This window comes from Rhineura floridana, chromosome 4, assembly GCF_030035675.1.
Source record: "Rhineura floridana isolate rRhiFlo1 chromosome 4, rRhiFlo1.hap2, whole genome shotgun sequence".
In the NCBI taxonomy this organism is placed as follows: Eukaryota; Metazoa; Chordata; class Lepidosauria; order Squamata; family Rhineuridae; genus Rhineura; species Rhineura floridana.
This window is the reverse complement of record NC_084483.1, coordinates 124,555,975-124,571,315: the sequence shown is the minus strand read 5'-3', so window position 1 is coordinate 124,571,315 and position 15,341 is coordinate 124,555,975. Positions and strand designations below refer to the sequence as shown.

The 15,341-nt window shown below is 39.5% G+C and overlaps 1 protein-coding gene and 1 long non-coding RNA gene across 11 annotated transcripts in view; one reads left to right on the top strand and one right to left on the bottom strand.

Moving 5' to 3' along the window:
- Positions 1-6,743, bottom strand: part of LOC133383497 (uncharacterized) — a 29,526-nt gene extending 22,783 nt beyond the window's left edge. The window contains exon 1 of the long non-coding RNA XR_009762318.1: positions 6,654-6,743. This is a non-coding gene — a long non-coding RNA (uncharacterized LOC133383497). The remainder of the gene's footprint in view (positions 1-6,653) is intronic.
- Positions 1-15,341, top strand: part of PRKN (parkin RBR E3 ubiquitin protein ligase) — a 1,296,326-nt gene that overhangs the window by 732,281 nt on the left and 548,704 nt on the right. The gene's annotated exons all lie outside the window — the stretch shown is intronic.

Genomic DNA, 15,341 nt, shown 5'->3' with positions numbered 1-15,341 from the left:
CATGCCTGTTATTGTTGCTGCTGTTGTTATTGTTATTATTTTAAAAATGTATTGCCCTCCACCCAAAAGTCCCAGGGAGGTCACAACAACTTTAAAATACATCATTAAAACAGTTTAAAACAGCTTAAAATCACATCACAAAAAATAGGGTGGGTTTAAAAATAATCATTTTAGTTGTCAAACGCCAGGGCAAAAGGTGTGTTTTCAGTGTTTGCTGAAAATTGCATAGTGATGGTGCCAGGCACTCCTCTGGGAAGAGAGATTTTCACATCTTAGGGGCTGCCACAGAGAATGCCTTTTCCCAGGCCACCACTACCCCAAGCTTCTGAGGGTGGCAGAACTACCAAAGGGCTCCCCTCTGCTGATCTTAACACTGAGAGGGTATGTAGGGAAGGAGGCGCCCTTTCAGATATTTGGGATCTAAGTCATTAGGGCTTTAAACACTAATGTGAGCACCTTGAGTTGGGCCTGGAAATGAACTGACAACTGATGCAGCTGTTCTAAAATAGGGGTTGTATGAGTTCTAAAGGGGACCCCAGCTAGTAATCTGGCTACTGCATTTAGGACCAGTTGAAGTTTCCAAGTCATCTTCAAGGGCAGTCCCATGAAGAGCTCATTGCATTAATCCAATCTGGAAGTGACTTAATAAATGTTGTTTGTCCACTTGAGAAAGTAATCTGTGGAATTACTCTTTGGATGGTGCAGTGTCTCAATCCATTTTGCTGGAAATTATTTATTTTGATAATTTACCAAGAGGCATATCATTGGTATGTATGTATTAACTTAATAAGTTTATATCAACCTACCAAGCTGTGATAATTTCCCCAGATATTTGCACTTAATCAGAAATCTGGAGAAGGAGAGGATGACAAAATTTCATTTGGAAGGATGATTCAGATGGTAAGATTACCATAAGGTTACTTTCACTATGTGGTAATTTACCCAGTGGTGGGTGTTAGAGTTTACCTAAATAGCGCTGTGGTGGTGGTAATAGATTCTTGCAAGCAACGTGATAAACATATATCATATGCAGATTAACCCCAAGAGCAATTGTAGGGCTTGAAGGTTCAATGCCTCCTGGAGGCTGTTTTACATATGTATGGAGCTAACCCATGTCATCATCATAGCTTGATGAATTGTTTCTCGTTTTGTCCTTTGGATGTTGAAAGGCTCTTTGAGCCAGTGTGAGCAGAAAGTGGGGGTGATTTTTGCAATTCCCTCTTTCTCCTGCAGCCTCCCATGCCACCTCTAACAGTATTCCGGAGGGTCTCCCAATCCTCTGGAGTAGATTGACGGGGGCACAGGGGCCTGTAGGGGAAAGGGAAAATCAGTGAATATCATCACCTCTCCCTAATTTAAGCTCACATTTAATCAAAGAGCCTTCCATCAGCGAAAGGACACAACAGGATACATCCTAGTGTGGATAACGGCATCAGGTAATAGATTAATTCATTGTCTCCACTGACTGTGTTCTAAGGTACAGAAAGCCTATAATCTAAGTCTATACATACACAATGGTCCAGTTTGGACAATCAATTCCCAGTTCACTAAACCATAGCTTAGCAAGCAGTAATGAGAAACAGGACTATGTGCTCCTTCCTCTCCCCTACTCTCACATCTTCCTGTTTCAATGTCAGTTTACTGACCAGAATCTTAAATTAACTTCAAACTGTTCCTCATTTTGGATGTAACAGTGAACTGTGCTTTAATTAAACTACAGTGTAAGCATAGAGGGAAAGAAAAATGGAAGGGGTGAGGAAGAGTGTGTCATTTCATTATCCATTCATGTCTGCTAAACTGTGGTTTAGCAAGCTGAGAAACTTTAGTTGGAAATATGCCAATGTGAACAAGAGAGACACTGTAAGGTGACAAAAATAATTTTTTGCTTGATGTCTGAAAACCCAGTTACACATTTCTACATGTGGTATATCAAGAGTATGTGAAGGGATTAGATACTAGTTTTCTTCTTAACCCCTCAAATCCATTCTTTAAGTATCTCAGGTATGCAGCATATGTTGTAAGTTGTATAATGAAACCTTAAAGATTCCTTTCAAATATCAGTTCAGAGATGGATCAGAGAACTAAGTCAACCAGAAAAGGATGCCTGCTGTTCACATTTTTCTTTAAGCAGCTCAGATGTGCATTTTATTAAATATATTTCTATAAACGTCAGCATTACAAAATTAAAGAAATAACTATGCTTCCCAGTGGAAACAGTACTTATTAGAGGGTATATATAAAAGGGTATTATAGCAAAAGCAGGGGTGGGGGAAGACAGATTTAAGTTGAAAGGCAAATATATTTATTTATTTATTGCCAATCAAAAGCTCAAAGAAGTGCATAAAATATCTAATAGAACAATTTAGAAAGCCAATTATATAATATCACAATAAAAGCATTAAACCAATCCATAGTTAACATATAACAGCTACGTTCATCACTGGCCGCTAAAAGGTTTTGCATTGCCTTAGAAAATAAGACAGCCTTGGATTTAAACAGACTTCCAGTCAGGTAGCGGGTTCTAACCTGGGAGCTACCACTAAAAATTTCTCCCCATGATGATCTAAAATTGATGCCTGCCTTGCTGTTCAAGTTTGACTTGTGGGCAGTTTCCTCAGGACAGCAGCAATATCAATCTACATACCCTCAAGACTGCCTCTCCCCTTATGTACTCTTCCTGTCAGTTATGGTCTGCGTCATACACCTGGCTCCATGTTTCTTTATTGTAGTAAGTCACAAATTCAGCAAGAAGCAGGACTTCTTGGTACATCCCCAGAATTCTCTGAGAGAATAACATAGAACACTTATGATAACCCTTTAGAATGATTTGTCATACTTACCTTTTCAAGATGGTATTGTGAGCTTGAGCTGGTTATTTGATTAGGTTGTTTACGGAGAATCAGGCTCTCCACATGTTAAGGACTTCAGCTCCCATCATCCCAAGCCAGCATGGCCTCAATGAGCGAGGATGATGAAAGCTGTAGTCCAAAAACATCTGGAGGGCCATGGTTTCCCTTTCTTTGTTTATTGGATATTCTATTATGTTTGCACATTTATTAGGAAATGTTTGTTTTACTTCGTTGTGAACTGCCTCCTGTGCAGAATAAGGCAGGGTATACATATTTTAGATAAGTAAATAGTCATATCTCAGTCACTTGCATGCCCTCTTGGCACAAGGGCTTGGAGAAAATCACTAGATCGTCATGATGATCTGCTGAACTACCTCCATGTGGTTGTAGTTAATACGGTTTGCTCATGTGCATTGGCCCAACATGAATTCCAAAGTAAGTATAGAAACAGAACTGGCCTATGTCGCAGAATAATGAAATAAGGAGAAGAGATTGAATAGTTCTCCTAAGCTGAGAATTAAATTTTAATAGACCCTAGCTTGATATCTTAAGCATGCTTACTAAGAAGTAAGTTTCAGTTAAATCAGCAAGGCTTATTTCTAAGTAAATGTGCTTAGGACTGATGTGACAGAGTGTTACGCCGGGAGTATAAAAGCTGGGACAGAAACAAAACCCCAAGCAACTCTGGAATAATTGGAAAACAAGTTTAAATATGCAAAATTATACTTCTGTTTTTAGCTTTTAATTGTAGTGTATAAACACAGCATTTTCTGGGAAAAGCAAGCAGAGCTCAAATAATGCTGCAACCATCTTGTATGTTCTCCATTTGAATCCACAGAGGCAGACCTTACAGCTGTATATGGCTGGCTCAGCTGTTTTAATTTTATATGTGTTAGCTTGCCATCAAATGTTAGGGAAGGATTACTCACATCTGTTTCATACAGAGAAGATATAATGTAATAGCACTAATCCCCATATACAAGAAGCTCAGTGCTTTTAGCCAGAGTTAGCAGCATTGGCCTTAGGTAATTTGGTGCTTTTTCATAAAGGGGTGAATAGCCCTTTTTTTCAGTCTTCAGTTGCCTGAACAGTAATCGGTCACTAAATATTACGTCTATAGGTGAATGTTAGTGCAGTCCAGAATCTGTCCCTGAGAGCTACTACTATGAACCTTTGTGTGAATAATAACCACATTGGTAGTTATTCTCCCGGGATAGAAATGATAAGCCAGGAACAAATTTTTCCCTGTAGCGCACTCTGCCACAACAAGGTGCATTATTGAGCTTTTATACCTTACTTTCAAACATCCTGCATTTTTCTCTCTCTATTTATAAAGAGAAAGGTGGCTAGAACGTGCTATCCTCAAGGTAAAGCCAAATTGCAGTGTTTGTGTTTATTGTTTTCCTTTTCCCACACTTCTCTTCTGCACTCGGATTAAATTTGTATGTATTGGATAGTTAATGGGTAATAGGTCTGCCCTTGCCATTAGAAATCTTGACCTTAATCCAGGTAAAGTTAGTTGTGACTCTATCCCATTGAAGCCAGTGGAGTAAGTAAGTCACAACTATTTTGATTCCTGTTTCTTTTATTCTGACTTGTCTGGAGGGCTGCCCCTAGTATTAGGCCGACTGAAGCAATCACCTCTGTAAATCAGGTCATTGCTGCACCCTGTATATTTACATATGGCAGTCAGGTTGGGAGTGGATGCACAGTGCTCTAAAATGAAGTCATGATGAGCCAGGATGGATGACAACTTTGTGCTGTGTGTGTCATTTTTGATTGAAGGCTACTTGTAGCTCTGTGAACATTGTGCCTTCTGCTGCCAGAGAAGAGCTTCTGATAAGTGCTGGTCATTGACCGTAATAAATGATGGATTGATTGAGCTTCTGATAAGAAATTGGCACAGAGATGTCAGATAGCCAAAAAATGATGAAGTGAAAGAACAGCATATGTGTGTTGCCCTGACACTATGCAAAAGGGCACTGCTTGGAAAACTACTGATGCAAAGGTCTCAGGCACTCATGCTGTTCCCCTCCCAGACAGATTATGAAAATTCATGTTCTGTGGATTTGGGGCATCCACCCTCAATTGTTAAAGTTAATGTTAAATTATTGGATAATTCCAACCTCCTGATCCAAGTTTACTGGATGATATGAAGGGATGTATTTACACTTCAGGGGGAAAAAGCTGTTCTTCTTGGGGGGGGGAGGGTTGCTTTTGAATTATTTCTTCTTTTCTTGCTGCTGTCTGCTCTGTTCTTTCCTGCTTTCTCACACTTTGCCAAGCTGAAGGTTTCAAGCCTGCCCACTTGCAGGTAACTATGTCTTTTTTTACTCTAATATTCCAGAAACTTAGAGTAAAAATACACAAGTAGTGAGCTTGAGGGAGTTAGGAGGAAAATATATTATTTATTCTGCTCATATTTTATTGTTTTAATTAATTAGTTTATGCAAATATATATATATCACATCACTTTAAAATATTTTCTAAGTTATTTTATGTTGCTATAGTTACAAATATTTTATTTGTTTTATTTTCTATCATGTGATATAACACCATTAAGATTTGTACATCAATAAACTGTGTGTTTGTTTCAGTTACAATTTTGGAGTTCGGATTTTTTTAGCAATAGATTGTGTTTTCCTCCCTGTTCCACTGGGTTCCTGTTGAGCAAATAGAACCAGGGTGATTAATCCAGTGAAGGTTGATGTATAGGTTAGATTTTGGCAGTGTATGCACAGGCCTTGATTGGATCTGTTAATTGATATTTAGAACCTAATTTTCAAGTTCAGGCAGTAGATCCTGGGAGGCAACATTCCCCTCAACTAGCCTGCTGCTTTCAGGTGCTGATGAAGATGCTATCTCATTGCCAGTGTTGAAGTAACCCCCAGTCTAATCAGCTTCTGGATGTGGAATGTGGGGTGGATATTTTACCTCAGGCAGCAAAATATCTTGTACTTGGCCTGTCAGTCAGAACTACCTTTAGCTGGATTTTTGTCTATGAAATATAGACTTCCCTAATTATATAGCAGGGTTGACCCTATTTAAGCAAACAAAACTGTGAGGTGACTCTGAAAATTGCATACTATAATACAAATAAGATTTTAACAACAACAAAAAAACACTAGTGCTTCTGATGCCTGATTGTAATAATGACTAAAAACATTTTCTGTTGTGGCCCAGCCTCCTATGATGCTTCCAAGACAGGATAGTCTCACATCCTCTTAATCTGCTAAGAGGTTTCCTGCAGTTTATCTCATTATAAAGTTTTAATAGTCAACAGGTCCTGCTTGTGAACATCTAGAGCAGCCTTTCCCAACTTTTGGGGCCCCAGATGTTGCTGGATTACAGCTGCCATCAGCCCTAGCCAGCATGGCCAATGGCCAGGAATTATGGGAACTTTAGTCCAGCAACCTCTGGGTACTCAAGGGTTGGGAAAGGATAACTGGTGATCTGCTGGGGTTAGGCCTGGGTATGAGCTTCCAAGGAACTTAATCCTTGTCTCAAAGAACAGGTGAGGATTAGGAGTGCAGCGAAGGTGGATGGCATCTGGTTTGTCAGAGGAAGAAAAAAAGGGGGGGAACCCCCAAGACACCAAAAAGTGTATTTATGAAAATAATTCCAAAACAGTTTATTAAAAAGACAAGCCCAACGCGTTTCGGCCACCTTATAGTTTGGCCTTTGTCAGGGGCTGAAAGTTGAAACATACAAACATGTAATCAGTATTAAAATCTTATTAGTTTGGGACATACAATTCATTATCACATAACATAGGAACAAACACCAATCATTGTACTCACATACCGAAGATGGTAAGTAACTTTTGCTGAAGAGATTTCAAACAGTATAGCTAAAGGTTCGTTGTAAAAGGAAAATATCTGAGTGCTTTTTTTTGGCCGCAAGCCTGATATTAAACCCTTACATTCAATTGCCTGCAGGTTCTGAAGCAGAGAGATAGACTGCAGCTGTAAGCAAGGGAACGTCTCTAAAGTGTAAGACTCACAGGAGGGGAAGTAATTCCAGCTCACTGTTCAGAGCACTCGGAGTTAGTGTGTCAAGTTCTAAGATCCAAGCCAGTTCTCTCCTTAGTAAAATCTGTGTGCTTCGTGCATTTACCTTCTCTACCACCCAAAAACTGAAATCTGTCAGAGAATGTCTGCAATTGGTGTAATGCTCAGTCAAAGGAGCTCCCACCCTGTTGTTCTTGATGTTGCTTATATGCTCACCAATTCATATTTTAGGGAAGCAGAGGAGGTAAAACAAGAGGGAAGCAGAGGAGGTAAAGAGACTGCCTTCTTAAAAGCCCCTGGTGGGGTGATGGATGGATGCCCTCACACATACAGAGGACTCCACAAAATCCCTGGTGCATAGCATTGGGCTGTCAGAGCAAAACTGAGAGACCTAAGAAAGGCAAATGTAGGGGAACAATTTTTAGAAATTATCAAGTATGTGCATTACCAATGTTCTACGGAATGGTTTGATTTGATAAATGTTTTATTGTAACTAATTTAAGCTATACTTATTCTGAACTCCCAAAATCCAAATTCTGTCTATAGTACATGCAAAACTGCAATTAGTGAATTACACAAACTGAGTGTGTTTCCATGCATTTATTAAACATTAGTGATGCTTTGCATTCAATATCTTGATTATCAATGGATGTGTAATATTCAGAAAGGAATATGATAATGGCAGTGAAGAATGGGTGGATTGGAGATATTGAGATGGAGAGCGAAGTAAAATGGCTAGCCCTGTCATTGTGACTTCTTTTAGAGACCAATCCAAACCCAACATCCATCAGTTTGAAAGTTTGGGAGTTTGGAACAGGTGGATCTCCAGCTGAGCCAGCTGAATTCCATCTTCCCAGCTCAGCTGGAGATAAATCCTCCATGCCAGCTCAACCAGCTTAGCTGAAGCTGGTTGAGCCAAGTCCAGGGTAAATCCTGAAAAGGGGGTGTTTGGGGTACTAGAAAGGGCAAAACAGGGCAGGGGGAGACTTACCCTTATTCCAAACTCCATTATGCATGGTCATATGACCTAGACACTCAGCATAGGTTACACTGGCAAAAAGGGTGGTGTAAGTCAAACTATCTTAAAGGTTTATTTTCCCTCGGTAAGGCTGGGACCAGCTCAGCCAGCAGTAGCCCCACTCCTGAACAGAGTTTAGAATAGGTGTAAATTACACCAGCATAATTTATCCTAACGTAACTTATGCCGATTTACATTTGTTTGGGTTGCTTTGTAAAACAATCATTAGTAACACACATTGTGTAATGAATGTGGGAGAAAGATATGATGTGCCAGACACTAAGAACAAAATCCACTCTTCAGTTGCACACAGATGTTATATAGACACCCAGATCACCACACACCTGTGTTGTTGCTCCCTGAGATACCATGGGAAGTAGTTGTCCATATTAGTCATGAGAGTAATAGTACACCATGGGTTTCTAAGCATGAGTTGTTGCTACTTGTTCAATCATTTTCAGGAGTCTCCATGGATGATGCGCAGCTGCTGAGTTCTGAATCCCAGGAGGTTAGCTACCTGTGCCAGTAGATGAGTGATTGCATTACAGCAGCAAGGTTTGTGAATTTTGCCATAAAACATCAAAGCCTAAGTGGAAAATCTATATGAAATTCCAGCTATTTTATAAGCTTGTAACAGAAACTATCACATCTGCATTTTTCTGTAATTCTGAAACTTAATATTTATCTATTTTAAATTTGAAGCTGAATTTGTTAGGATATGTGAAACCATTTTTGGTGCTTGCACAGGGAACCCACAGGTGTATGGGGGTGCAGTTATGAATTCTGTTGCCATTCCAAATTACATGCCAACAAAACAACATGGCAGACATCAGTTATGCATTCTTTGCACAGATTCAGTCTGACCTTGAAACTTGATAGGGCAGCATTTCAGGAAGGTTAATTTCATTCACTTTATTTTCACTGTAGCCAGCTTGGCACAGTTTAAAATAGCATTACAGAAATATGGCTTCAGCCCAATTAGCTACCACATTATTATTTATGGACTTACCTAGTGCCATTTACAGGATATGAGAATGCTCAGCTGAAAAAAAAATTAACTGTAATTACAATAAACTCTCAAATACAGTGTGCTATTCCATTAAAAGTTAAATCAGTGAGACTCTTAAACATCACCTTTTTTGCTTGATGATCACAGGGACTATATTAATATGTGATGCTAAATATTTTCTTTTTCTTTATAATTAGGGACTGTTACTATGTAATTGATATTCTAGTTCTGTTTTTCTGTTGCTTTCTCTTATCCTATTTTAAGAAAGTAATGCTCCACAAGCTACAGAATTAAGATTTCTTTATACATTTACCATCTGCTTTCAACAAAGAGAGAAATATGCTCATTTGAAATTGCAGCAATTACGTTTTAATCTTTTCTGCATAGGATTTAGAGGAGCATTTGCAAATACTGTATACTCACAGAAAAGTTAACAGTACATAAGGAACAGGTTGGCATAAGCACTTGGGAGTAGGTTTGTGTGCTGATCATAGCTTGATGAGGAACAATGTGTGCTGGGTACAGAGTGATCCATGTGCCAGAACTGTATTTATGGGGCGCCGCTAAAAAAAATTGGTGATTATACCATTTTGAGGGTTTTGGCTGAAGGCTTGATTTAGGCCCTGCCATTGTGGAATTCTAACTCAAGAAGAAGGTTAGCCTCCATCAAATTGTGGGTCCTTGTTACCTAAAAGGTCTCCAAGCAGCTTCTCCAAGCAGCTTACATTTATATTTAAAAACATAAATACATTATACCACTGAAAAAAGGGAGATTCAAATAAAACATAACAATTTCATAGTAGATCTTCCAGGAACTTGAACAGACCCAAGGGGGCAGACGACTTGTTTTGAGCTCAGTCTCAAGTGAGCCCTTCGATGATCCCTGAGCCTGACAACATATCCCAGGCTGTGCCCCCTTACTGAGGAGTACAGATCCTTAAAGGGGTAGCACTCTGGACAAGAACCAGCACTTTGTTGTCTTTCCACAAGCTAATGCTAGACACACTGTCTGATGCACTGGCTCCATGGATGAGACTCATAAAGGTGAGTATACTGACTCCTTGATTGAACTGGGCATGGAGCCTGCAAGGCTTCTGGGGTCCAGAGCCATAAGTCTCAGACCCAGGGGTTTGTGGAATCTCAGGTAGGTGGCTCATTGGTGGGGCTCAGGCCCACTGCTTCCTCAGACAGCGTCAACAGCACCCCAGCTGTTGTGTCTGTGTCTGGATGCTGTCGGATTGAGTCATGACAATAACTATTCATTATTTTTAAAAAGTCAAGACAATAATATTTAATTAAAATAGCTAATTTAAGTATTATAATTATAGTTTATGCAAGTAATTATTTTTTAATTGATGGCTGTGTTAAGTGAACTTTTCAAAAGGTTTTATATAAAAGAAATGCATAGTTAAGTCTGGGACATATTAAGTGGAAGTAAATAGTGTAGTAAAACCTCACTGATTTCAGGATTATTTGCATTATTTTGTATAGATTATAATTAAAGAAGACAAAGTTTCAGAATTCACCAATAGCTCAATTCTTTATACTCTTGGCAATGTATTGTTTTCCCAGAACGTATGAATAATAATACTCTTCAGATAACTTGTTCCTTTTTTATATTTATTTTCAGTGTTTGATTAGGGAAAGCTTGTTCTTCTAATGTTCTGGATGGGCAAGCTTTTTGCCCATAAGTTGTCCAAAACTACTTCTGTGAGAATAACCTCTTTCATCCATTAGGATATTAAGTCCAATTAATTTAGAGAAATGCAAGGTGTGTAGCTGCTTAACATGTAAGCATGCTTTTAGTGAATGGGGGGGTATATTTTTAAGCATTTAAAGGTAAAGGTAGAGTACACCCTAAATGTGTGGACTCTGGAGCTTTGAGGAGCAGGGACAGAGACAGTTTGTGGGGAGGAGGTGGGGTTGAACGCTTCAAAATCTTTTACTTTCTCTTTCCCTTTCTTTTTTTAAAGCAAAATTGGGAAGGAGAAAATATTTTTGTTCTGTTGTTTTACAGCAGCCCTGCTGTGCTGTGCTGTTGAACAGGGCTTCTAACTTCTAGCTTCACATTCAGATGATGAATTGAGTTAACATTTTGAAACGGCATTTTTATTTGTAATAATAATTTTATGAAAATTGGCAAACTGTTCTTTGTTTAAGTATAGCAGTGAACACATGGAAAGGTTCTCTTTGTTTTTATTTCTCTCTAGTCTAGTGTCCTTCATCTCTTATTTTTATTACTGAAAGCTGCTTTCCTTTTATATCCCGCCTTTTCTCCCAGGAGCTCAAGACAGTGTATCCTCACAACAGCGCTTTGAGGTACATTAGGCTCGGAGCTGGTGACTGATCCTAGGCAGTGAGCGAAAACAATGATGAGTTAATTAAGTTTAAAATATGAAAATGCACATGCTCAGAATTTTTTATTTATTTATCATGGATTGCAAACTGAGGTTTGTTGGTTGACTTATTTCCTTTGTAAAATACCAAGAGTTAGCTGTAGTAGTCAAAACATGGAAGGGGGTGGAAAATTTTGCTTAACTTTACCTTTCTTAACAGCACAAGTCCCACCCAAGTAATATCTAATCCATGAAGAAACCAATGTATATGGCTACAAGTGCTCATTTTATATGTTACTTTTATTTCAATATATATCAACATATTGCCAGACTAGTGTTGTTTTACTCCAACAAAGTAGGAATGTAGCAGTGGAATGAAGGGGATGGGGTGAACAGAAACATTCTTTATGCCTTTAATACTCATGTGTGAAGTAAAAATACGATGAATGACTAAGAATGTAGAGTGTCTTTCCTTTAGTCTTAATAATTTCAGTTCAGTACCACAGAAGTAATACCATGATCCACACCACCAAGTTTTCCTGCCTCTGCACATGATTATCATATTCAGGGCCGGTTCCAAGGGGCGGCCAGGTGGGGCACTGGCCTGAGGGCCCCTGAGGCTACAGGAGCCCCTGGAGGGCCCCTCTGCTCCCCTTCCGCGATTTGTGGAAGGATTTCTGCCTCGGATCGCAGGGCGAGAGCTTCGGAGCTCCACCATTCCCTTCCTTTACTTACCTCGTTCTGCGGTTGTGCACGCAGTGACGCCCTTAAGAAAGATGGTGGCTGAGGTTTTCCTAAAGGGCTGAAGCCTCTGCCGCCACCTTGGCTGATGGTACGCATGCGTGCATTGTGCTCGCATCCCTGCCATGAACCAAGATGGCGGCAGAGGCTTCAGCTCCTTAGCGAAACCTCAGCCACCATCTTTCTTAAGGGCACTGCTGCGTGCACAACTGCAGAACAAGGTAAGTTAAGGAAGGGAATGGCGGAGTCCCAAAGCTCTCGCCGTGTGCGAGTCGTGGAAGGGGAGCGCTGGGGCCTGGGGCAGGCTTTTCCCAAGGGCTCCAGCATGTCTGGGGCTGGCCCTGATCATATTCATTTTATATATTGTCTGAAGTGGAGAGGCCTGTAGGACCATTAATTCCAAGGTGTAAAATTACCCACCTGTATCACTGCTGTTAGTTCTTCCTAGCCACTGAACTTGTTCAACCCCTGGCTTAAATGGTTGGTTCTTTGCTCTTCCTGCCAACACACTTTTTTTGTGCAGTGAAGCACCATTAATATGACGCTCACAGATTCCTTATATTATCTTGTTCCTGCCTTGGTCTCTAGCCTTCTTGAGTAGCAGGGATGGAAACCTTATGGCCTTTTAGCACAGCCAGTGGTCAAGGATGATGGGAATTGTATTCAAATGACATCTAGAGGGCCACAGATTTTCCATTCCTGTTGCATAGTATTTGCCTGCCCTCTTTGTTACATATTTGTTTCTGCTACATCCTAGCTGTTTGGGCTGTTAAGCTAAACGGAGGCACTGGGCCAACATCCAAAATATGACAGATGCTCCTTCTGGCAATGGCAGAATTAGACTGAGGCCCATACCTTCCATCCTGCCACATCCAACTCCCTATGATTCTTCCCTGACTTTGGACACACAGGGAGAAAAGCTGCAGCAGCACCAGCACCAGGTGAGCCTTTTCCCCGTGGTTCTTTATCCTAGATCCCACGATAATGTGACAGTTGCTGGAAGTCAACCCGATTACTGCTGAAATCTCTTGTGACAGTTATTTAGCACTTAATCAAGTGCTAAGCTGATAAATAATGCATTTCTTGGCATCATTCAGACCTTAATAAACATTGTAAAGAGTTTAGAGTTCCTAGCTTGTCTTTACAACTTTGCACCATTGCAAGTCCTGTTAGCTCTAAGCCAGTTGTTGATAAATAGTTTATTCTTTCAAGAAGGATCAGGCATAATCAAGTATAAACAGTCTGCTGGCTGTGATAAACAGCTGGTATGTTGCAAGAGCATTATTAACAAAATAAAATCATAAGAGTCAAATAAAGCAATTACATAAAATGTGGATGTTGCCCAGAGAAAACAGCTAAATGTTTCCAAAGAAGATCAGAAGTATTTTCTTTCCATACACTTCTAGTATATAAATTGCCTACTTGTGCAGCCCAAACTAGTCTTGCTTTACCAGGCAGCTGCTACACCAAGCTAATTACGCCCTGGGCTCATGCTGGGAGGAAGGGCGGGATACAAATTAAATAAATAAATAAATTCCAATGTTATTGAAACTCTTTTCAGTTTTCTTCATAATTTCTCAGCTGTTTTCCGTAGTGGAGTCACCAAAATTGCCACTAATTCCATAGAATTTGGTGGCTATTTCAGGATGTGCTGGATGGATGAATATGTCCATTTTGGTTTCTCTCCCTTCCTCATTTTTCCAATCAAGTTCAGTTTTCCACATCAGTTTTCTAAGTCCTCATGAGAATTCATCAGCATTTTTGTATGAATTTTGCCATGTATACACATTTTTGTATGACATTTTGCCTATTAAATGCATTTTTGCAAAACAGTTTCCCCAATATGTATTTTGTTATTTTCACTAATATATACATTTTTATGCACACTTTACCCTAGATTATGCATTTCCATACACATTAGTTGACTGGAGAATTGCACTGTGAATTTGGAAGCGTACAAATTTTAAAGGATGGCTGTGTTTTGGTTTGCATATTGTTTTAGAAAGTGCAAATTACATAGGTTCACCTTTAAATGCAAACTGAATCAAATTTCTCCTCGGTTGTTATGTGCAACACACACACACTTTGCAATAACTTTTATTGGTCTTATCAAAACTGTTTTTGATTTCCTCAAAATCCTCCGAAGGTTTCATCCAAGTGGGACTTTAGCAACTCTAGGGTTTTTTTTCCCCCAGATGATCTGTGCTCACTTGTAGCATTGCAGCCACAAGCTCAAACACTCTTAGAGATCCTAGTTCAGTGGCAGAACACCTGCCTTATTTTGAATTTATTTTGAATTCATTGAAAAAAGAATAGAATTAGGAGGTATATCACATAAAAAAGGATTACCTCAATCAAAATATTTGATTATACAAACAATAAAAATATATAGTACTACACAGTTGACTATCAAGTAACTAACAGTGAAAATTAAAAATTAAACTTGTCTGATAAATAAATCAAAGAACTCCTAAGAGATTATAAGCCCAGATATTATCTTGAATTTTCCCTGACCAGTATATAATTTTTTAAAAAGACCACTTTTCGACAAAGTCATCATAGGGTTTGTGGCCCTCTTACCCATATCATGTTAGTTAGCTTTACCAACACTTTTATTAACCACTCCTCAACCATTGGTGAACAAGATCTTAAGAGATATAAAACCATTTCATAATCAATAGATATCACATTTTCACTATATCTAAACAAATCAACAAGTGGATCCATTGGCAAACAATAACCAGTGATATACTCTTATTCCTTTTACAATAGCAAGCCAGAATTTTTGAGGCTTTACTCATGACCAGATGATGTGATGCATGTCTCCATTACTGGCTTTACATCTCCAGCATAAACCATGGGCATTGGTATTAATTCAATTAAGTCGTGCTGGAGTCAAATACAGCATAATATTAGCTTGTAAAAGCTTTTTTCAAGACTGATGCTTACTGTGTAATTTGGAACATTTAACCACAGCCATTTCCAGATATCAATTGCTATTTCCCTGCCCATAGCGGCGGTAACGCAGCCAAAGCTCTGCTCACGGCCGGAGTTCAATTCCAACAGAAGGAGGAAGTCGAATCTCCGGTAAAAGGGGTCGAGGTCGACTCAGCCTTCCATCCATCTGTGGTCGGTAAAATGAGTACCCGGCATATGCTGGGGGGTAAAGAAAGGCCGGGGACGGAACTGGCAATTCCACCCCATATATACGGTCTGCCTAGTAAACGTCGCAAGACATCACCCTAAGAGTCGGAAACGACTTGCACTATAAGTGCGGGGACACCTTTACCTTTTTCATTCTCCCATCTAGATTGATAAGAGTTTACTTATCCACTCAAATTCAAAATGAGTTAAAAATTCTTACTTAGAGTATTGAGA